The sequence below is a fragment of the Diabrotica virgifera genome, chromosome 9 (genome assembly GCF_917563875.1).
Source record: "Diabrotica virgifera virgifera chromosome 9, PGI_DIABVI_V3a".
Lineage (NCBI taxonomy): Eukaryota > Metazoa > Arthropoda > Insecta > Coleoptera > Chrysomelidae > Diabrotica > Diabrotica virgifera.
Genome location: NC_065451.1, coordinates 199,139,149 through 199,164,641, shown reverse-complemented (window position 1 = coordinate 199,164,641; position 25,493 = coordinate 199,139,149). Strand labels below are relative to the sequence as shown.

At 32.8% G+C, this 25,493-nt stretch overlaps 1 protein-coding gene across 6 annotated transcripts in view; it reads left to right on the top strand.

Annotated features, from left to right (window-relative positions):
• The window catches only part of LOC114334209 (band 7 protein AGAP004871), a 688,330-nt gene that overhangs the window by 405,240 nt on the left and 257,597 nt on the right, over window positions 1-25,493 (top strand). The window lies entirely within an intron of this gene.

The window sequence follows — 25,493 nt, the reverse complement described above, 5'->3', positions numbered from 1 at the left end:
CTTGATAAGTAATTGCTATCCAATCAAGTTGTTATAATTTGGATTAATCATTTAGTTCAGAGTTTTAGATCGGTTGCGGGATGACTCACATTATTAACGAAGAATAAATATTTGTTTATAGGGATTTGTTTATTGGATACCGTCTAAACTTATTACCTACTTGATAAGTAATTGCTATCCAATCAAGTTGTTATAATTTGGATTAATCATTTAGTTCAGAGTTTTAGATCGGTTGCGGGATGACTCACATTATTAACGAAGAATAAATATTTGTTTATAGCAGGATTTTCAGTCCAGCTGGATTTTTGCAAGATTGGCCAGAATCCAGCTGGATCCAGCGCGGATCCAGCAAAATGTGTAATCAAAATAAAAACAGCATTTTACTGTATTTTTTGTCTATATTCTAAATTTATAAACAACAGGAACATGAATAATTTTGTTTTATGGAAGTTGGACCAAAAACATATTTACCTATCGTCTTATCGTCTAACCTACTTCGCACAGAACTGCAAGTATAGCCGGTTGCGGAGAAAGCCCTTTCGGCTTATATGCTGGTTGGATTTAAGGTCATCAAATAGCCATAGACCATGGACAAATTATCGCCTTTCACTCCTTCGGTGTCACAATCGGTCATTTCCTTTTCCAAAATCTTTTCATAATCTTTTTGATAACCAGTTTTTTTTTGTTATAAAAGTTTTCTCTTTCTCGTTTGAATTCAATCTCAAGCTCTTGTTCTAAAGTAAAATTCACAGGCTCCGGATAAGTTGGCCCATCTTCGTCGTATTGCACCTCTTGTCGTATTGCATTCTTTTTCGTTATGGGGAAATAACCAGGACTGTTAGTCCTTAGTCATACTTTTTTGGATTTTGTAAGTATGTACTGTTATATTCCTATTTGACATAAGAAATAAAAGTCTATAGTTATATTTAAAATTCAAATAAAATAAAGGTTTTCGTTTTTCTCGACCGCGGGCATGTAAATTTGGAACACCCTGTATAAAACAAATTATGTATAGGTAGTTTTTAAGAAAGTGTTTCGGAGAAGTGTTTACGAACCCCAGGAACAATACGAGTCAAGTAAACAATTAGAGTGATGTTTAAAAAGAAAGTGTTCGTGGAAAGGTGTGAATAACCACCGATAATTCATATTCTAGCAAATAAGATAATAGGTTATTAAATTTGTAAAGAGGGTTAATGTGGAAAGTAAAATTGAAATGGGGAATATTATTTTTTCTTGAAATCCATTAAGATATTTAGAAAAAGGAAAGTTTGTGTTGGTAAATACGGATAATTGAAAGTTGCTTTGGATTGGTTGATTTTTGAATGCTGGAAGTGGTAGGTGGAAGGAGGAGAATGAATGAGAATTAGAGTCAGAATGTTTTGGGCGATCGAGAGGTGAATGCCAGTTTTCGAGAAGAGTGTACAAAAAAAGTGAAACGCCGGGTTGGTTAGTTTTGTCTTTAAAAAATAAAAAGTAAGATATCGTGGAGCGAGTGATAGACCGAGTCGAGATAGTATATAACTCCTTGAGTCTAGAGTATCCCGGTTTTTGTTGAAGTGTTTGAAAAAGGTAGAACACGGCATCAGGAGAAGGCAGGAACGAGGGCTGTACGAGGCGTAGTTTTGAAAGGAGCCGAGGCATTACTGGAAGACTTGGACGAGTCTTTGGATCGCAACCCAAGCCAATAGGAAACGTGTTTTGTGTGAAGACATTCACAAATCATCAGTAAAGGTCAGTCTATTTTGTTATGACATGAATATATGGTTCGTGTATTAAATAACACATTGAAAATTGAGCTACACAATCACTATAAAAATTTCATCAAACCTCAATCAATTTGTTACTGATAAATCATAATAGTTCATTATAAATAAAATAAATTTGGAGACAAAAAGAAATAAGATTCCCATTTTTGTAACTGTTGTATTAAATAAAGATAGAAAGATAAGATATAAGAAATATTAAGCAGATATTGCCATTAGGTAAAATTAACGATTTTTACAATTTCTAATTGAAATCCGTATGTGTGTATTATTTTACTCTCTTTTATCTATCCCGATTAGGAATCCACTGAGAAATACTTTGAAGCCACGAAAGTAAGTAGTTGATATTATAATTTAGCCCTGAGATTGACACTATATTGGTATTTGATCTGTTTGATTAATGAGATAATTATTGATTAATTAATTAAGATAAATTACATCTGAGAACATCATTAGATTTCAAAAGTAAGATCACAACAGTACATTAATGTACCTGTAACTTCAGAGAGATGCCGTTCCGCGATACTGTTGCGTAGTGCTTCCGATATATCGGCACTAATGCTAGATACCTTCTTATTTAGTTTGTCTAAGACAAATTTCATGGTTGTGTCGGCCGTTATCAAAGTGTACTCTCTTCTGCAAAGAGCTTCTACAGCCAGTTGTACCGGTCAAAGAGTGGGATCAACTCATTGTTTATTAACCACTCGCCAGCAGAGAATTTTGTAGCAGAATCAATGTCTATCAACGATTTATGGATGCAAACTTTTAGACTGTAGAGACTTTTCAGCATACTGAGCTACTGCTAGCGCGATTGAATGGCAAGTTGCCGACTCACGGATTTGAATAAAGAGGCTAATGAAGACATTAACGAACTTATTTCGAATTTGACACGTTTGCGGATTCGCGCTGCTGGATGCAGCACGATTTGCTGGATCCGCGCTGCTGGATGCAGTACGGTTTGATGGATCCAACATGTAAAAAATAGCGCTGGATCCAGCTGGGTTGCTGGATGCTGGATCAAGCAATTGCAATCTATATATGTATTATTCAGTTGAAAGTTTTACTTAGAGATCCTAATAGTTTTAAAGAAATATCGCTACGTTTTGAAACTTAGCCGCTAGGGGCGGGGCTAGCGTGGATATATTAGCATCGCGGCGTTCCTGCTTTGAGAAGCTGTCCAGTCATGCTAGCGAGAAGTCACTGTAGCTTTTCGTTATTTTACAACAGTTGAAATATATGCCGTGATCGAGAACCCCGTCAGTTGTGAGGTGGGACCAATTATACGGTTCTTGTTGGCTAAAAACAACAAACCAATTAAAATTTATCGCAAAATTTGTGCTCTTTATGGGATCAATGAAGGTGGGGTATATTCCGGGCACCTCCATAGCTTCTAATGTTAACGGATAAGTGGGCTCCTCGTTTGCATAATCATATAGCATAGGACACCGTCAGGAACTGTAGATCTTGATGGTATAGGTTAGCTACTGTGGTGGACTGCTATGAAGCTCGTAGGGCAGCTTCCGTATTTCGAAGATGCTGATAAGACCCTCAGTCACAAGGTTAACTGGTAGTTGGGCGTCATGTCACGGCAGCGAAAGATGGACCTGGAAAGTAACGATTTTCTATATATTCCCTGGGTGCTCTGCAGAGGGCTTCGTCAGGCCAGATAGAAATATCTCCTGCATTGATTCAATATTCGTCGTATTCTTTTTACGTCGATGATGAAATAAAACACATTTTTAAAGATCGGGATGTTTCATATAAAGTAAGTGCGTAGAAGGGAGACACAACCCGAGGAAAGCTCTCCTAAGGTGTGGTGGACCCTCTATGGGAGCCCAAGCAAGACTGCCTTACCTGACCTATAAATTTATTTTTCAAAAAAAAAATTCTACTTAACTGCAACCGTCGCAAACACAATTATGATAGCAAATAATATAATATAATATTTTACGGAAATAAAAGGCAGATATCGAGCACTGAGTTTTATTAAATTTTGCCCAAGTATACTTTCGCTCCTAGAGCATCTTCAGGAGCATTTCGTCAAAAAAGGAAGATATCCTTCAATGTAAATTGCACCTCCATCTTGAAAATGTAGTAGTACCCAAGTACCGACAATCAAATTTTCTGTTTTGTCCTTTAGTGTATGTTAAGTATTTGTTATATGTTACGTTAAGTTGCCACCATTCAGACAAATGTTAATGGCATTCGAGGGTATCTTTCTTTTTTGACAAAATGCCCCTAAAGATGCTCCAGGAGCGAAAGTTTATTTGAGCAAAATATAATGAAGCCCAGTGCTCGGTATCTGCATTTTATTTCCGTAAACTTCATATATTCAAGCACTCAACCACTTCCTATTTTATAATGTAATATGTTGCCAAATATGTATTATATATTTGGCAACATTAGAAAACTGGATAAGACGCCTAAAAATTATCATTGGCTAGTTTTTATTCAGTGTAGTCTTATACAGGGTGTCCCGAAAAGATTGGTCATGAATTATACCACACATTCTTTGGTCAAAAATAGTTCGGTTTAACCTAACTTACCTTTGTACAAATGTGCTCTTAAAAAAAGTTACAGCCCTTTGAAGTTACAAAATCAAAATCGATTTTTTTCAATATATCGAAAACTATTAGAGATTTTTTATTGAAAATGGACATATATAATTTTTATAGCAAGAAAATCTTAAAACAAAATTATAGTAAAATTTGTCCACCCCATAAAATTTTATGGGGGTTCTGTTCCCTTAAACCGCCCCAAAATTTTGTGTACCTTCCAATTAATTCATTATTGTGGTACCATTAGTTAAACACAACGTTTTTAAAACTTTTTTGCCTCTTGGTATTTTTTCGATAAACTAGTTTTTATCGAGATGCGGCTTCTTTTTTAATATATTTACTTAAAAATTTTATGGGGGTTTTGTTCCTTTAAACCCCACAAATGTATGTGTACGTTCCAATTAAACTATTATTTTGGTAGCATTAGTTAAACATATTGTTTTTAAAACTTTTTTCCTCTTAGTCTTTTTTTGATGTCACCTTTTATCGAGAGGTGGCTTCTTTTTCAAAATATACTTAAAAATGTAAATTATAAATAAATTTTCAGACTATTAACAGGTCTCTATAATCGTACTTAACCATATACAAATATGTGGTGGATTCGAAAAATCTTCAAAATATCTCGATAAACACTGGCTTATCAAAAAATTACTAGGAGACAAAAAGTTTTAAAAACATTGTGTTTAACTAATGGTGCCACAACAATAATTTAATTGGAACGTACACATAAGTTTGAGGGGGGTTTAAGGGAACAAAACCCCCATAAATTTTTTATGGGGTGCAAAAATTTCACTTTAATGTTTTTTTAAGATATTGCTGCTATACAAATTCCACATGTCCATTTTCGATAAAAAGTTTCTAAGCGTTTTCGATATATGAAAAAAAATCGATTTTCATTTTGTAGCTTCAAAGAGTTGTAACTTTTTTTTGTGCACTATTGTATATAGGTAAGTGGGGTTCAATCAACCTATTTTTAAACCCAGAATATGTGGTATAATTTATGACCAATCTTTTCGAGACACCCTGTATAATCTTCAATTATTATATCTGAAGCTTTTTCCTTATTCAAAAATATCTACCTGCATCGTTAAAAGTCCCATTATTAGATTTTTAAGGCATATATTATTCAGATAAAACTTCTGCGCTAGATATTGAACACAATTCTACACGTAGCTTGAATAACTGGGAGTTTAAAAATCGATGTATCTAATAATGCACCTGTATATTTGATGCTCTTAACAATGTATAGTTCAGTAGAATGTACTAATAGTCGCGTCACCGTTACATTCCTGGAGTAATATAAAATGTTTCAAATAATTGATGAATTCGACCGTTACTTGATGGAAATTTATATTATCTAACAATAAAACAATGGGACAATGGGTCAATAGGGAACTTGCATAAATTTTTAAATATTAAAATGATATTAAAAAACATAAGGTAACATGATCTTAAAACGCTTGCATGCGGAAAAAACAAATATTTTTAACCCGTACGCTAATTACGACGCTTTGAAAATGCTATAAAATTCAAATATCTTAGGAGGCTCTTGAACGTCCTTCTATTGGTTCGACGTCACCGGCCACGGTCGACCAGGCTGGCTAGTCGGAAACAACGCGATTAGGGTAGGTATCACGGGTATATTACATTTTAATCGTCTTTAATGAAAAATTCCTAGGTATTATTTATGTTCATCTTATATATTGTAATAAGTAGTTCCCCAATCAGCTTAGTTTTAAAATGAAATTGATAAAGTTGAGTGCTACTTTGTAAAGAGTTTAAAACGCATAATATGACGGACGAGGGTTTTTCAAAAGGTCAATCTGACTAACTTACCTACCGTTGATGTCTTCATCGTGGCAACTTTTATAAAAAGTAGTGAAAGCTATTCTATTGGAGGAATGCGAGGTGTCAAGGCAAATAAGTAAGAGTTGTTAATAGGCATGTTTAAACCGTTTATAACAATAGTTTAGTACCATTATATTATAGTATCCGGTTTACCCCGTGGGTTTGATCTACCTACCTCTAATCGAAGGATTTCGTATATCCTGGAAAAGATTACGGTATAATTTGCATTATAATAAAGATTATATTTTATTTTAATGTTTATTAGTACCTACTGGAGCCTTTCATTATTGTGTTCAAAGCCTTCCGAGAAAAGATTAGGGTGATTAGCAGACGTACCGATAGAACGTGTACATAGCCAACAAAATCCTTCTTTACAAAGTTAGTAATACGCATAAATAAGAAGAATCAATATTGTAATTTTACAAGTTAATTTCTTTATCATCTCAGCTTATACTTACACCGCATCCCTCGGTAGACCGCAAGCTATAGTAGAAACCCGACCGTAGACCGCATACTATAGTAGCACCAATATTTTTAGTTACTCTTACTTTTATTACTAAAAGTTTTGTTTATTTTTAAGTTACTTGTTTCTTCTTTGTTATTCAACACAAGAAACGACAAAAGTAATTTCATAAAAAAGAACTTTTTGATACATGTTAACAGAGATAAAATGTTAATATTTTGCCTGTCACAGAACAAATCATTTTTTCCACAGAGTAAAACAATATATTTCAACTATATTATTTATCTATGGGCAAACTGCATTAAATGCAATAGCCCACCCCGAACGGACAAACGATACGAGTGGCCAGTGACGTCAGACCCCAGGTCTCGCTTTTGAAGTTGTTTAAAACGGAAATTTTAGGCGCAGAACTTTGATTAGATATTATACGTACACTATTCATTGTTAAGACGTAATGTTTTGAATATAACATTTTAAAACATAAATTAACAATTTTATGCAAAAACATTTTTTAGTGCAAGTTCCCTATTATGGTCTAAGTGCTGTGGGACTTAACTCACCGTCCCTACTCTACAGATAGAGAGATATTCTATATGTTGGTCTAAATGCAAAAGAAACATCACCCTGCTTGAGTTTCACTCACACGGATGAAAGACATTCAAGCAAAAGTTCGGTACGCGAACGCAGATCTTCACAAAACGTTATGATGGGCACATCTTCAGAATGTGCCTTAGCGTGGTGATGTGAAGCGAAGCGTGCTACGCTGATTTGATGAAAACCAATGAGTTTCAATATTGAATGTCTACCTGCCAATTAACATATTTCAACAAAAGGGATCAAAGTGTTTTCTTTGATGCACATAGAAGCTAATTTATGAACTGCCAAATTGTTTCTTTCGTAATCATTCTTTAAAATTTCATATTTACAATTCCGTATGTAAATTTGCTTTGCTCGCGATTTAAATTAATTAACAAGCTTATTTGAATACGTCCAACTTTTTCCACTACATTATCTATAACCCGCCAACAGTCGCGCAGTTAGAAAAAATCTGATATTTTATCCTTTTTCGTGATAACTTGATGAAAATTTTTTGCAACATAACTTTTCACTCGTAAGTAACTCGAAGAAGGGTGTAGTAATGGTTAGGTTTATTGTTTTTTTTTCTTGTTCTTTTTTTTTGGAATTTACGGCTTTGGTGAGAAAAAATTAGCTTTAATAATTATTAGAAATAATATTTCTAACATTAACAGTAAATAAAAATACTATAACATAAAGATTTGTTGTAAATTCGAGTCTAAATTCGTATTGTTAGATCAAATCTAACGCGCGATTGATTATTTGACAGAATAAAGCGCGACTGTTCCCGGGTTAACCCGTTACGCCATACTTCATAATATTATTTAAGCTTATTATCTTAATGTTATTCATGTCAAGGGAAAAGCATACGTTTTTATATCCCAAAACAATTTCTGCATCACTCGTCAGCCTCCTTTATGATGCACATAGACAGTAGCTATTTTTCTCTACTTCCACAAATCTGAGCCCTAACGTTTTGGCAAACTCCTTACGTTTGAAGTGAAAACGCAAAACTTGACTATCAACATCAACTTAATTCCCAACTTGAACCAAAGCCGACGCTTGTGGAATAGAATGTTCAAAAATTCATCAGCCTCAAAGGGCTCGGGGGTTTCATTATATACCGCATAAATATACAAAGTTTGGCGCAGTTTGTATCTTTATAATGTTTAGAAACAAAAGTTTCGATTTCCTTTGCTCGTCGGTACACTATTATTCATTAGTATCGGTTAAGGAATAAGAGGTAACTTTTTGATTTAGATTAATTTTAGTTTTAGTTGGTTAAAATTAAAGTATTTTTTTTTTAACTTTTAGGTATTTGATTGCTGTTTGACCGTAATAAGTTAGATTGGTTACACAGATTTAATTTGATTTAGCTTGTGATATTTGTAACATGACATGAAATATGACATGATAAGATTGATAATACAGGAAAAGATCAGAGGAGGAACGAGTGTAGTAATAAGAAGAGTATCATGGTTAAAAAATTAAAGGACTGGTATAAATGCCGCTCAATAGAACTCTTCAGATTAGATAGAGCGAACATAATGTGGATGATATCCAACTTCTGACTGGGAGACGGAAAATCAATAACAGATTCAATAATGAGTTTCTCGAGAGATTCTGTGAGAGCTAGGTGCTTAGTCCTTTGCAAGTAATATACATATATTAAAATGCGTGCAGTAGAATTAGAGCTGGATGGATGAAATGGAAGGAAGCGAGTGGTGTGTTGTGTGACAGAAAGATTCCAATGAAGCTGAAGGGAAAATTCTATAAAATACTCATAAGACCAGTTAGGATGTACAGATCTGAATGTTCTTCTTCATGTGCCGTGCTCGATTATCGAACGTTGGCTATCAAATTGCCTATAGCAATTTTGTTAACGGCAGCGCGGAAAAGGGATGCAGAGGATCTGTTATACCATTCTCTCAGGTTTTTAAGCCATGACGATCTTCTTCGACCTGGCCCTCTTCTTTCGTCTACCTTGCCTTGAATTATTAAATGGTTTATATTATATCTCTCTGGGTGTCGCATAACATGGCCAAAATATTCAAGTTTTCGATTTTTAACTGTTCTGACGACTTCTGTGACTTTTCCCATCCGGTGCAAAACAACTTCGTTACGAACTCTATCCACCCAACTTATTCATAGGATTCTTCGGTATACCCAAATTTCAAAAGCTTCCAATTTCTTGAGAAGAGTATCTGTTAAAGTCCTACCTTCGACACCGTACAAAAGAGTAGAGAACACATAACATCTCACTAATCTAATTTTAAGATTCAAGGTAATGTTGTTTTCACATAAAAGTTCCTTTACCTTAAAGAATGCCGCTCTGGCCTTCTCTATACGTATTCTAATTTCTCTGCTCATGTCCCAGTCCTCATTTAGATTACAACCAAGGTAGGTGATACTTTTAGTTCTCTCTAACTGTTCACCATAATCTGTTACTACTTCCGGTTGTATTGGCGTCTTACTGACAACCATCACCTTGGTCTTTGCGGTGTTTAGCTTGAGTCCATATTCATCACACGTTGTGGTAATCCTATTAATCAGATGTTGAAGTTCTTCATAATTGCTCGCAATTAACACCGTGTCATCCGCATATCTCAAATTATTAATATTGACGCCATTCATTTTGATACCACATTGAGCATTATCCACTGCTTTATTGAAAACAAACTCAGAATAGATGTTAAATATTAGTGGGGACAAAATGCAGCCCTGCCTTACTCCTCTTCGTATTTGAAGTTCTTCAGACGTGTCCCAGCCAATCCTGATGTTTGTACGTTGATGCCAGTAAAGATTTTTGATAATGCGTAGGTCTTTATCATCAATACCCACTTTCTGAAGAATAGCAATCATTTCCGTATGTTTTACCCGATCAAAGGCCTTCTCAAAGTCAATGAAACACATATAAACCGGATGTCCGACATCTCTGCATCTCTGTACCATAACCTGGATACTAAACAGTGCTTCTCTGGTCCCAAGGTTATTGCGGAATCCAAACTGTGTATCACCAAGCTGTTCTTCTATTTTTTGGTACATCCTAGAGTGCAAAATTCGTAGAAATATCTTTAAAACATGACTCATCAAGCTAATGGTTCGGTAGTCACTACATCTTTTCGCGTTTCTTTTTTAGGTATCGTCACAAAAGTCGACAGCAGCCAATCCGTTGGTATATAGCCAGTTTGATAAACTTTATTAAAAAGATGAAGGAGAGATCTTTTACCTGAATTTTCGAAGAGCTTTATTATTTCATTCGGTATTTCGTCTGGTCCCGTCGCTTTTCTGGTCTTTGCTAATCTTATTGCTTGTTCAATTTCGTCCATAGTTATGTCAGGTCCTGTAACTACTTCGTTAATTTCAAGCTCGGGCCTTTCATCATTAAACAGTTCCTCAATATATTCTTTCCATCTGTCTATTTTATCCAAATCAGTGATAATCAGTTTTCCGTCTCTATCAACGATGTTATTTACATGTTTTTTGTTCTGACCGGTGAGTTCTTTTATTTTTTTATACATATTAAATGAATCATGTTTTCTCTGCAACTCTTCAATTTCTAAACATTTTTTTTTTTCAAAGCATGCTTCTTTTGCCGCTCGTATTTTAGTCCTTATCTCTTTATTAATGCGTTTATACATTTCGATGTTTTGATTTTTAAATTTGCGTCTTTTTTCCATCAAATTCAAAATCTCATCGTTCATCCACTGTTGCTTCTTTTGATTTTTCTCTTTGAAGTTTGGAGTTGAGTTGCTTATAATCGTTTTGATTTGGTTCCAATGATCCTCGATGGATTCTTGTTGTTCGCTATTCTCAAAATTGCTCTCTAAATTGTTTGAAATCCCCTGACTGTTGTTTCTAATAAAATCGGTATCCAGTTTGTTAGAGGATCGTTGTTGTTTTATCCGTTTAAGTTTTAATTTTATTTCGGCTAACAATAGATTGTGATCAGATGGCACATCGGCACCAGGATAGGTTTTTACAGATTTTACTGCATTTCTGTAACGCTCACTGATGGTTATGTAGTCAATTTGGTTTCTTATGATATTATTGGGGGTATCTGCTGGAGATTTCCACGTATATAATCTCCTTTTAGGTAATTTGAAAAAGGTATTCATTATACATAGATTATGTTCTTTGCAAAAATCTGCGAAATAGTCTCCCCTTTCATTTCTATCGCCCAGTCCATAACAGCCAATAATATTACTTTGTCTGCCTTTTCCTATTTTAGCATTAAGGTCACTCATCAGAGTGGTGAGATCTCTAGTCTTGAGTTGGTCGGTAACAGTTTTTACATCGGCGTAGAACTTGTCAAGTTCTTCCAGTTCACTTTCCGCTGTCGGTGCATACACTTGTATTAAATTTATGTTTCTGGGTTTCGCGTTCAACTGAATCATTATGACTCGTTCAGATACCTGGCATACCGCCCTAACACATTTGCTAACCTCGTTTGAGACTATGAATCCAACACCATGGCGATGGTAATTACTCTCTTCTCCTGCATAATATACTTCATGATCATCCACATGGCATTAGCCAGATCCGGCCCATCGCATTTCACTGATACCCAGAATTGATATTTGCAGCCTTTTCATCTCATTTATGGCATTGTGTGTTTTTCCTGGTTCATATAAACTCCGCACATTCCATGTGCCTATTCTACAACTTCTCTGTATATCAAATTTGGCCAAGCGGGAGATTCTTCGCACCCCTGCCCCATTTAAGAAGCGCCCGTACTCTGAATCTTGAATTTGAATCTGAATCTGAATCTGAATGTTGCGTAGTTAAAAAGAAAGAGGAAAGCAATGTATGTTGTGAAAGTGAGAATGCTTAGATGTATGAGTTGAGTAACAAAAAAGGATAATATTAAAAATTATATTATATTCTTCTACTCGCTCTATGACATCTGTGACGCCTGTCCTTCTTCTGATTTCTTCGTTTCTAACCCTGTCTCTGAGAGTCAGTCCAAGTAGTGACCGTTCCATTCTTCTTTGGGCCACTCTAAGTTTAGTTGCTGTGGCCTGAGTTAACGATAATGTTTCGGCGCCGTAAGTTATGACTGGAAGCACTCATTGGTTGAACGTCTTCCTTTTCAAATAATTTGGCAAGTTGCTCTTGAAGATGTCTGATAGAGGTCCATATGCGGCCCATGCTAAGGTGATCCTTCTCTGTAATTCGGCAGTTTGATTGTCCCTGGCAATTTGGATTTCGTGCCCTAAGTATTTATATTTATGGACCAATGCTATTTCGTTAACTTCGATCTTTGGATTTTCGCTTGGTACCAGGTTTATCATGTATTGTGTTTTTCCAAAATGTATGTTTAAACCAACTTTTTTATAGAGCGAGTAGCATGGCTGAATTGGAATTGGGCGGGCCATGTAGTAAGAATTAAGGACGGGAGGTGAACCCAAAAAATTACAGTGTGGAGACCAAGAGAAGACAGAAGAAGTAGAGGTAGACCACCTACACGATAAACAGACGACGTCAAAATGATTGATGGGAATTGGTTGCGGAAAGCCCAAGATCGACAAAACTGGAAGAAGTTAGGGAAGGCCTATGTTCAACTTTGAATGCAGAAGGCTGTATGATGATGATATTATATTAGGGAGTATAATTATGGAGTATATTTTAATATATTCCAATATACGAACTCCATATTATTTTGTATGCGGACTAATATTTATTCCACCGCTCTATTGATATCCCGTCCCATGAGATATTATCATAAGATATGCAGGAAATAAGTTAAGTCCCAATAGGTCCCTACTCGGGAAGTAGCTCGTTATATTTGTTTCTGTTTCGCATTTTCCTGCCGTCTACGCTGAGTAAGAAAATATACAAGTAAACGAACGGAAAATACGGCGATACCGTGTAATTTTTCGTGTCACTACTGAATTGCATGAAAATATTTATTTCGTATTAATAGAAATACAAAGAGGTGTTCGACAAGGGTGTATACTTTCACCAATATTATTTAATATGTATTCGGAAGTTATATTAAAAAGGGCAATGGATGAACTAAACGTAGACATTAGAATTAATGGAATGATCATAAATTACCTGAGATAGGCTGATGACAGAGTTCTTTTAGCCGAATCACATGAAGACCACCTACAGATAGTGCTTAATAAAGTGACCACGGTAAGGGAAGAATATGTACTATCCCTCAACGGCCTCAACATAGGCAAAACGAAATATATGATAACAAAGAAAATGCAGGACATTCGTAAGATATATGTACAGAATCAAACTATTGAAAGAGTAAGGAAATTCAAATACCTAGGTTAAACCTAGGTACAACATTAATGAAAACAATTACAGCTCTCAACTACACCGAGAGAAAAAATTCTTGACATAAAGGAACTTTATTTATATTTAAGAAAGATCGACTTGGCATATTACCTAAGGAATATATCTTTGTATGTAATATATAATTTTCTAAAATATTTCAAATAAATTTTACTATAGCCAAAGAAATATATCTTAAACTTGATTGGATTATCACTTTCTGGCAAACTTCAAACCCATTTATCAGAAAGGAATTACACTTGATATTAATTGATTTTATTAGACATAAGAATATATTTTCTTGACATTACAAAACTATTCTTTCTGAGCAATAATATTTCTTAGTAAGGAATATTATTATCTTACTATTGATAATTAATATATTTAATGTTAAGAAATATATTTCGCAGATATAATCGTAGATATATTTAGAATTAAGTTAATATTTCTTGAAAATAAAGTGATATTACATACGGCAAAATAAATAATTGTGTTAAAGTAAAATCAATATTTATTAATAAAAACAAGATATAAAACGTTTACATACAAATATTTTCTCCACCTTAAAACCACTGGCTTCTACACAAAAATAAAAGGATGGAGAGGCAAATCCAACTTCCTCAATTTTACTTTCTTTTGTTAGTAGCACTTTGTATATCAGCAATTCATTAAAACAAAATCGTTATATAGAAAGAGAAACGTTATTTTAATAAAAGTTTTTTTTATAAAGATATAGATATTTATTTTGACAAATTTAGGAAATACAAAAAAAAAACAAATACACGGCCCCAAATAAGAACTACTAATACTAATAATAATCAAATCATATTTAGTTCAAACATGGCATTATTTAACCCATATATCTTTGTTTATTTTTTTCTTTTTGATAATGAAATCTTAATTATTATCTGTATAATATTAAGTCACACAGTAAACATTTCTTAGCTAAGACAAAAGGGGAAAATACAACCAATGTAAAACATTGAAGCAGACATAATATTTAATTTTCTTTATTTTTATAATCTAAAAGAGACAGCATACCTCTTCATTAAGAAATTTTATTATAGGAAAGTATTATTAGTTTAAACCTTAAGTCATTTAATACATATTAACTAATTCACACTTTTCGGCAATAAAATTTCTTAATTATAAATTATTTCTTTTAGACTAACTGATTTCTTTATTACAAATAAATGAACAGAAAACATACTTAGCGTTGCACCCGCCATGTGTGATATAGCGTTGTATTTTATATTTTTATAGAAGACGATACATTCAAGAAACCTATTATAGTTGATACATAAGTATACACATTTTTAAAAAGGTACTTACATGTATAAAGTTCTACCATTTCTGGAAGGCCCCGCAGTTAGTTAATAGCTCCTTTATTTCCCAGTTAGAATAATAAGCTCCTTTCTGTCAGAGTTGTCCATCATTATACCTAAAAAGCATATAAAGATACTATTATGTTTCTTTTATAACCATTCAGATACGCAACAATATTATTATTACATCTTAAATTACTCAATTTACTTTTATTTAATACCCATATATGTACGTACCTTCAAAATATCCGTTAATATTTAAAGAATACCAATAAATCCAAAATCCATCTACAGTCGAACCCGCTTATTGGAATAGCCTTCGTGCCAATCAAAAGTATTTCTATAACCGGGATATTCTAATAACCGATCATTGGTCGTTAGTAGAAACGTTTCGGGACCTCAAATTTTTATTCCTTAAACCGGGATATTCCTTTAAGAGGTATTCTAATAAGCGGGTTTGACTGTATATGAACATGAACTAATATCACGCCATCTTCACAAACACTGACGATTAAATCATAAATAGTTAATCTGCGCAATTCTTTTGTGAAAGAAAATTTCTTTGCAAGTAACATTTCGGCCTAATGATAAAGTTTTTTTTTATAACCACAGTTACTACAGTGGGTATTTCTGAAGAATTATTTCTTGTGGTTTAAAATATTTATTTGATTGCAAGAAAATTTCTTGTTCACAAATATAAATATGGATTAACTTAACATTATATTTCTTATACTGCAAAATATTTGTAGTTTTCAATTTAAGAAACAAAAACTTTAGAATAGGAAAATTAAATGTAACCATTAATGCATTTCTTAGTATTAAAGAAATTATCTGTAAGAAATTATTGAGTTGTGTTAAAAAAACTCGTTTCTTTATATGTGAACCGGTATGTTTAAGTTAATATGATATGTTAACTTTTAAGAAAGATGGTTCAAAGAAATCAGTGTTTTAGAAGAAAAGAAATTGTTCTCTCGGTCTACTCTCAAGAAATATGAATCAGGATCGAACAGACCATAAGCTCATTTAAAAGAATGAAGAGGCTCCTCTGCTGTCGAGACTTAAAACTTGAGTTAAAATGGAACCTTGCCTAGAGAGGCAAAATTGAGACTATACGAAACAATGAACCAACCCACAGTCCTTTACGGGAGCGAAACATGGGTCATGAACAAAAATCAAGAAAACAAGCTAAATATCTAGAAGCAGGGTATCCTAAGGAAGATAATAGGGGAAGTAAAAGACGATGAAGAAGTTTTGTGGTATTATAATATCACCCTGTACAAAAGATGTGTTATTCAAAGAAAAACATATATCATTCATCGTTCGCCCTTGACCAAGGCCGAGCGTGAGGTTGCGAGAGTTCATCATGTATATAAGTGAACGCCCGATGATATGGAGGGTTATCGTTATAATTATTTATAGTAGTTAGTAATTGAGCAATGTTTAGGTAGGTCGCTACTGTGATATGTAAACCCATTGTTATGGTTAATCGTAGACGGAGTTAAATGTAAATAATATAATGTATTTGAACTAAGAAGAGAGTTTTAATTAATTACGACCTAGAAGACAGTAACAACGCACTATTTATTACATGGCGCTCCTGTAAATTAATTGGGAGAATCTTCTGACAATGGGCAACAAAAATTGGAAACACCGACGGCGGAAAATGGACCAGACCAGGACCCAGGAACCGAACCCAGTGAACAAAGACAAAGTGATAAAATGTAAGTAAGAATGTCTATCTTTATTAAAAATGCTTCCCTCATTTTATATTATTATTGAACATTGAATATTTATCTTTGCTGATTTTTGAATAATTTATGAAGTATCGATTTTTTCTTATCTATGAATTTTGAAACATGAAGTGATTTTTGAATTGAATATTTTTATCGAAGTTTATTATATATGCTATTATTGAATTTTGAATTTTATTGAATTTATTTGAAAAATCTATCCGATTTCGATTTTTAGTACGGTTATTTTTGAATATTTTATGGAATATCGAATTTTTTCCAAAAATTTCTATCGAATCCTGAGATATGAACTGATTTTGAATATTTTTATCTAACTTTTGCATATGCTATTTTTGAATCTTTATTGAATTTTTTTTTCGAATATGTATACTATTATTGAATTTTATTAGCCAGTTGTTTTTGTTATTGAGTATATAGATACATTTTCATCGATTTTGTGTTAAATTTTGTATGATATGAACCTGAATTAATAATTTTGTGTGATAAACGATATATAAATGATTTTTTTAATGAATAATGATTAGTGATGACATACAACAAACATTGCTATAAGCAAGAGATATATTTTTAACGAACCGACCTGATGAGTCGAGACAAGGAATTTGAAGAAGAACTATATAGATTAGAAGAAGAACTAACAATATTATAAGCTAAATATTATGAGGCAACTAGAGAAAATAAGAAACCCACTGCTATTGTCAAATTAGGAAGGTACTAAGTGATTTATAGAAGCTTGAAAGCTTATTAGAGACCCACTCTGTGTTTTGAAGGGTACCTATTTTATTCATGATTATTCGTGAATAAACAACGGCCTCAAAGCAAGGGATTAAGGTTGTGATATTTTTAGAAGAATTTGAACCGCATAAAATACCTATTTCGTGTTTTGAGTTAACTATACCACCTTAATGGTGCGTACAGATCAGTGCGAAAATTCGGGTTAATATTGGCGGAGAACTAAGACATCCGAGTGAAACCTCTTTTATTAAGGTAAAACGAAGGTATCGGAGCTAGTATATGAAGTGATGATTATGATGTTATATGAAATGATATATGAGATAAATGATATATGATTGTTATATGAAATATGTATATGAAGATGAATTATGTACACTGTATAAGAGTTATTATGTGGAGAAAATGAAGAAATATAGTTGTAGTACCAGACAAGAAGAAGAAGAGAAAAAAAGATAATTTTTTTATTAAAATATGTGGGAAAAATGAAAGAAGACACATAAAAATTGCAAGAAAAGAAGCAAAATTAAGAAGATACTAAGCAAATAAGTAGCTAATCATTGAATTATGTCTAAGAATTAAAGTTGTAAATTTTTTTGCTCTAAAGTAATGTAAATTATAAATAACTTATTTTTAAATGTATATAATGAATTCAGGTTAAATTTTCGCGGAAAATGGAAGTATTTGAATTAAGGATAGACAATATCTTACAATAAGTGTTAGTAGATAGTAAGCAAAGGGACACAGAAAGTGAAATTTTTAGACATTCAGCAACACAGATTAAATCTTTATGATAGGTACAAGAGAGTTATTGAAAGTTTTATAGAGACATATTAGAAGTTTTAGAGAACTTACATTTTTATTATAGGTACAATATTTTAAAGTTAGTAAGGCGTATATAAATAAATCAAAATAAGACTGAAATAATAAGATGAAATAGTAAAGTAACGTTAAATTCTTTTTTTGTATACCATTTAATAGAGGTTTAGGTAATATTTAGCTTAGCTTAGGAAGTATTAAATTCGAGATTTTATTACAATTAGATTAGTTACGGCTTATAGGCACTAAAAGACTATTTAAAAGTTAGGATCAATTTCATTCACTGTGGACAATGTTTTGATGAAGTGAATTAGTGAACGAAAAAAAAAAAGGACGAAAAGACACGACGTGAAAGTACGTGAACTAGTGATATGTTATAAAATACCAGTTAGTATTAGAAAAAACCGGTTTAAAATAGGAAAAAGAATATACATGTTTAGGGAAAAATCAATTGATCTGAAACGTAACATGTTAGTTAGGATAGTTAGGAAATTTAATTTTTGAAAATAGTATTAGGTAACCATAAACATTTTTGTAAAAGGGAAAGAGGAGCATCACATTTTAAAAATATGTAATTTTAACAAAACGGGGAGGTGTGGTAATATAATATCACCCTGTACAAAAGATGTGTTATTCAAAGAAAAACATATATCATTCATCGTTCGCCCTTGACCAAGGCCGAGCGTGAGGTTGCGAGAGTTCATCATGTATATAAGTGAACGCCCGATGATATGGAGGGTTATCGTTATAATTATTTATAATAGTTAGTAATTGAGCAATGTTTAGGTAGGTCGCTACTGTGATATGTAAACCCATTGTTATGGTTAATCGTAGACGGAGTTAAATGTAAATAATATAATGTATTTGAACTAAGAAGAGAGTTTTAATTAATTACGACCTAGAAGGCAGTAACAACGCACTATTTATTACAGTTTGGAGGAGACGAAAAAATGCAGAGGTCAGAGAGCTGTACAGGAAATCAAAAATAAGTCAGAACAAATCGTCAGGATAAAGTTGGTTAAAACCGACTTAGTTGGTTTGGCTATCTTGCGAGAATGGCAGACGAAAGATGGACAAAAGACTCGCTGATGAGAGAGGAAGGAAGAGGAGAAGAAGAAGACCAAGAAAAAAGTGGCTAGAAGCGTGTAATAACGATCTGGGAACAATCGAGGTATCAAATTGAAGAACTGCGGCCATGGACAGGAGAAAATTGAGAAAAACCGTGAAGAAAATCCGAGCCATGGGTCCGAGCTTGTTGACCTACAAATATAATATACAGGGTGTTTGGTAGGTCGATGGAAATTTTTCAAGGGATAATAGGGGAAGCCATTTTCAAAATTTTTTGCTAATAATATATCGCTCAAACTGTTAAGGTTTCCGAAATAAAGTTAAATTTGTCAGTATTCGACAACTGCCTATTTCACGTTTAAAAATTATCTAGGCGTACTACCTCCCTGTTTTACGAATGGAATAAAAATGTAAACCTACATCACTGGCTCTTCGCATACAATTTCCATCAGCTATCGTCATTCTCCGAACGCATAACAAACAAAAAACAATCTACCTGCTATGAAGTGGTTTATTTTGGTTTATAAACATGGTTATTGTATGTGCATGAAAGGTGCGTTTTACTGTTTTGACATCCGAATTGTGTTTGGAGTTGCATTAGCAACGAAGATTTTTGCAATCTGAGCAAGTAATACGTAAGGCATTTTGTATGTCAGGGAAGTATCTCGCTTAGATAATTATTTTTAAAAATAACATAGACGAGCAGCCTTATTTTCGAAGATTGACAAATTTAACTTTATTTCGGAAACCTTAACAGTGTGAGCGATACATTATTAGCAAAAAATTTTGCACATGGCGTCCCCTATTATTCCTTAAAAAATTTCCGACGACCTACCAAACACCCTGTATATTTTGAATTTATGAGCTTTCACCCCCAGGAATGGCTTTTACCTCAAAAATAAAAGCAACCAACGACACAAGTTCCAAAATGAAATTGAGAATAAGAGTAACATAAATCAAAATTTTCATGCAATTGGGTGGTGACACGGAAAATTACAGGGTATAGCCATATTTTACGTTCATTTACTGAGCTATTATATTTTATTCTGTGTCGCATTTTCCTGCCTTCTTCGCTTTAAGGGAAATCGAGATTAAGTTTATTATTAACGATCACGTGCTTCGAAAAGGTTTTCATTCAACATTTTGCTTGAGAGGGTAAATACCGTTCTGATCCTAAAGAAAATACGAAATAATAAGAGTAATTTGTATTAACCTCCTTAAATAGATGTTGTTCTGAAGCTATATCCTTGGGGCATTTTTATAATGAACTATTTTAAATGGGAAATAAGCCACAATTTTACCAAAAAAAATGAATTTATTAACGTTTCGACGCCCAAGTCGGGTGTCGTTGTCAAAATACAAAATAATACTAAATAAACAAAAATATTGTTGCTTAGTAAAAAATTCTTCTAGTCATTTATTTAATCTGACTCATTTATATCGGCATGTATTTTTTAAAGTAGAAGACTTTAAAATAATATTGCCAATATTGATGAGTTGCGTTTCCTGGGACGACTTTTACTAAAAGATAGTTCATTCGATTACATGAAATCAACCCCAACTCAAGAATATCCGCCACAAAAAATCATAGCATGTGATCTGTCTAAAAAGACAACAAATACAACGATGGCAGTAAAATTCTATGGAATTTTACTATGGAATCTCTAGCTCGAGAATTTTACTGCCATCGTTGTATTTGTTGTCTTTTTAAAGACAGATCACATGCTATGATTTTTTGTGGCGGATATTCTTGAGTTGGGGTTGATTTCATGTAATCGAATGAACTATCTTTCAGTAAGTCGTCCCAGGAACGCAACTCATAAATATTGGCAATATCATTTTAAAGTCTTCTACTTTTAAATGTATAGTACATGCCTGAATTGCCGATATAAATGAGTCAGATTAAATAAATTATTAGAAGAATTTTTTACTAAGCAACAACATTTTTGTTTATTTAGTATTATTTTGTATTTTGACAACGACACCCGACTTGGTCGTCGAAACGTTAATAAATTCATTTTTTTGGTAAAATTGTGGCTTATTTCCCATTTAAAATAGTTCTTTAAATAGAATGCAGAAAGGGACTTAAAAGGCAATGTTTTAGTCGTAATTAGTTGTTTTTAGTAATTAGTCGTAGTTGTTTTTATCATTTATGTACAATTACATGTATATACGAAATATGTGAAATTATAAAATAATATCATGCGGTTCAATGGAATTGCGAAAGATAATTATGTTATACAGATAATATCTAATTATGGAGAAATAAATTTATAAAGAATCTTACCAATCACTGCTTCTCCCGCGCATCGATCAAAGGCACATACAGAGTTGGGATAAAGTATGGAACCAAGCAAATATCTTTGAAACGAAAAAAACAATATTTATGAAACTTTGCATGCAAGTACAGTGGCGCAAAAATCATCTGATGCCATATTTTTTGTTACCGGTTTCACCGGAAATACCCTTAACTTATTTACTTTAAATGGGACACCCTGTATATTTTTGAAGATTTTAAAAAACTTGTTATTTCTAATTCATACATACCAAGTTTGGAAAAAAAATCTATTAAAACAAGAAATAAATCTGTTTACAGTTAAAAAATAGGTTAATTTATTTATGTTAGACCAATGGTATTAAAAATTAAAAAAAATTTCAAAGGATGAAAATGTTTGCTGTTCACCTCCTGACAACGTGCAAGCCTATAAATAAATTCGTGAGTCACTTTTTGCAAGATTTCTCCACGTATTAGTTCACATTCATCAATTTTTCCACTTAAATGAACCATTTTTAATACAACTTATTTCTGTCAATTAGTTCAGTAACAGTTTTACCTACTATACTAAATTCAACTAAGTCATGCAGTACATGTAAACAACAATTTTAGTCTACAGTATTAGATGGTACTCGTTTATTTCCTATTACGTTGTATTAATACAAAAAATTATCTACAGAAACTTTTTAACAAATTTTCTCTACCAAATTTGGTATGTATGAATTAAAAATAACAAGTTCTTTTAAAATCCGCAAAAATATATAGGGTGTCCCATTTAAATTAAATAAGTTAGGGGTATTTCCGGTGAAACCGGAAGTGGAATAGTAACAAAAAATATGGCAACAGATGCCTTTTGCGTCACTGTACTTTCATGCAAAGTTTCATAAATGTTGTTCTTTTCGTTTCAAAGATATTTGCTTGGTTCCATACTTTATCCCAACCCAGTATATGTACAGGTCCCACACGCGGTTGGATAGCGCATTAAACATTACTTGACCGTGACCGTGCGTGATTTCTCAATGTGATTATGTGTCTAAATAGAGTACAGAATTAGAAGTGAAATAATAGTAAATAGCATGCCGAAATAGTTAAAAGCTAGTCAGTGTATATTGTTGTTATCATTGTATAGTGTACTAAACAAAGTCGTTGCTTCTTGTAACAAGGAACTAGGAATAATTAATACCGTAAATTGAAAAAATCATCTGAATTCTTTTACCTAAGCCTAAAACGCACCTTAACATACCAATAAATATGCAAAGTGCCGAAACAGCTGTAGTAATAACATAGTTGTAATAAATTTTGTGGAAGTATAGAAAACAAACGTTTTTCAGTGTTTTATTGTGAGATAAAATGAACTTCCATCAAGTAACGGTCGAATCCATCAATTACATATTTATATATACAAAAATAGTTGCGATTTATTATCTGATATATTATCTTCTCTTTAAAGTCTTTTGATAATCCTCATTGATCTGAGTTCATCTGTGTTAGAAACAATGTTGCTTATTTCTCTTGGATGTGAACTCTAAACAGCTACACAAGAGTTTTACTACTCCCACTGTTCGTTATGTTCGTGTCAAGCAATACACTGTCACGTACGATATTGACAGATAGATCGAAACTCTGATTAAAATCTTATAGGTACACCAGTTTTCATGAAAATTATTTAATTTTGATCAAATTTCGTCTAACTTACTTTGTTTAATTTCATTACCGCTCCAAACTTTTGTTATTCAATTTAACTTGGTAGTAGGATTTTGTACATAAATCAAGATTAAATCGTTACTATTATAAAGATAACTCAGTTATAAAGATAACTCAGAGGGCTATGGAGCGCCAGATGTTGGGTGTCTCCCTGAGAGACCGAATCCCAAACGAAGAAATACGCCGTAGAACAAAAACAACAGACGCTGTCGAAAAAATCGCGTCGCTTAAGTGGAATTGGGCAGGACACGTCGCCAGATTGCCAGACAACCGATGGACAAAACGTATTGTCGAGTGGAGGCCGCGAGAAGAAGCACTACGGAGCAGAGGACGCCCACTAACCAGATGGGCCGATGATTTGAAACATGTTGTCGGTAACTGGATGCAAGCCGCACAAAATAGAGATGAATGGAAAGAGCTGAGGGAGACCTATGTCCAGCAGTGGACGCGTACGGGTTGATGATGATGATGATTATAAAGATATTAGGTATTGTTTGTTGTAGATAAGTTTGTAAAATAAGTAGTTATTACCAAATTACACATGTTATTTTGAAATAAGTTTCTATACATATGGAATCTACCTCGAATACTTTGTAAGTGCTAAGATGATTTATTTTTTTTTTGTATAAAAACGACGCCTGATTTAAAAAAAAGGCAAGACATATTTTTTATCACAAATTAAACGATGAATCCAAAAATGATTTTTGATTTGACATATCTCAGTAACGCACTCTTTTTTCTTTAATAGTTATTTATGATATAAGTGTTAAAAGTACAATTTTAAGGCACGCATGTGAAGGTTGGCAGAATTCGCTTCGCTCATTCTGCAATTCACATGAGTGCCTTAAAAATGTACTTTTTAACACCTATATCATACATATATTTTATACACACGTCTTATATATCAACAATTATAATTTATTTATTCTCAATTACAGTACAATACCTACAAAAACTTTTACTTGAACTTTACTGACATTCCGTTTTTATATTTTTCTTGACATTACATCAAAACTGCCTATACTGTCAATACGTAAATCATAACAACTATAGAATATCTACTTTTATGGTTGTATATTCTAACAAATTTTAATAGTTTTTTTCTACAAACATGTTAAAAATGCAATAATACAGTTTAAATTAAATTTTAAAAAACTTTTTTCTACAACCGTGTTAAAAATGCAATTTTTAGCACTCCATAAGAGCGTTAAAAATGCTACTTTAAAGCACTAGTGCTTTAAAAATGTTAAGGCACTGCAGTTCGTATTAACCGTATAGGCAATTATGATGTAATGTCAAAAAAATATAAAAATGGAATGTCAGTCAAGTTCAAGTAAAAGTTTTTGTAGATATTGTCCTGTAATTACGTTTGTAGAAAAAATATTGTATGATATGCGTGTTAAAAAGTACATTTTTAAGGCACTCATGTGAATTGCAGAACTCGCTTTGCTCATTCTGCAAACTTTCACATGCGTGCCTTAAACTTGTACTTTTAACACTTATATCATAATCATAAATAACTATTAAACCACCTTTTTCAAATTGCGCAAGTAGTACTAATATTAATATTAATAACTGAAATATACATATTTTGACGTTTTACAATTTGACAATTCACTTTTAACTGCAGTGCCTTAAAATTTTTAAATCACTAGTGCTTTTAAGTAGATAGCAGTGCGTGAAGTGTTTAAAGTGTGCGTGAAGTAGTAACAATGTATTTTAAATGGGACTTACTTTTTCGCACTGTTTTTGACACACTTTCATATAATCAAATATCCTTAACTTTCGCGTTGTCATGGTAATGACATAATGAGCGATAAATTACGACAAAAGTTTTGACAGTTTTGTGGTTTGAAAAAAGTTAGAATTTTTAAATGTCAAAGTCCTAAATATTGTAGAATAGAAATAAATTCCAGTGAAGAAGAGTTACAGTTTTTTATTTGTTCATCATAGATAAAATATTTTATGAAACTGTGCGTGAAGTACTTTTTGAGAACTTACGCAATGTATAGCACTCGCTCCGTTGTCGCTCGTGCTCTAAACATCGCGTGCGTTTGCAAAAAGCATACTTCACGAACTGATTCATAAATAGCTATTTTAACACGGTTGTAGAAAAAAAATTTAAACCATTACCTGTACATGTGTCAATAATGAATTTAAACTTCTTCTGTCACCCTAAAGGAGGTAATTTTGAACATTTGTTGTAACTTTGCACCTAGTTAAAATCTTATTAGTTATATTTTCTGTTATTGTTCTAGTTTATTATTATTATATTGAATAGTTCTTGACGATGTATTTAGAAACAAAAAATACGTGCCAAGAT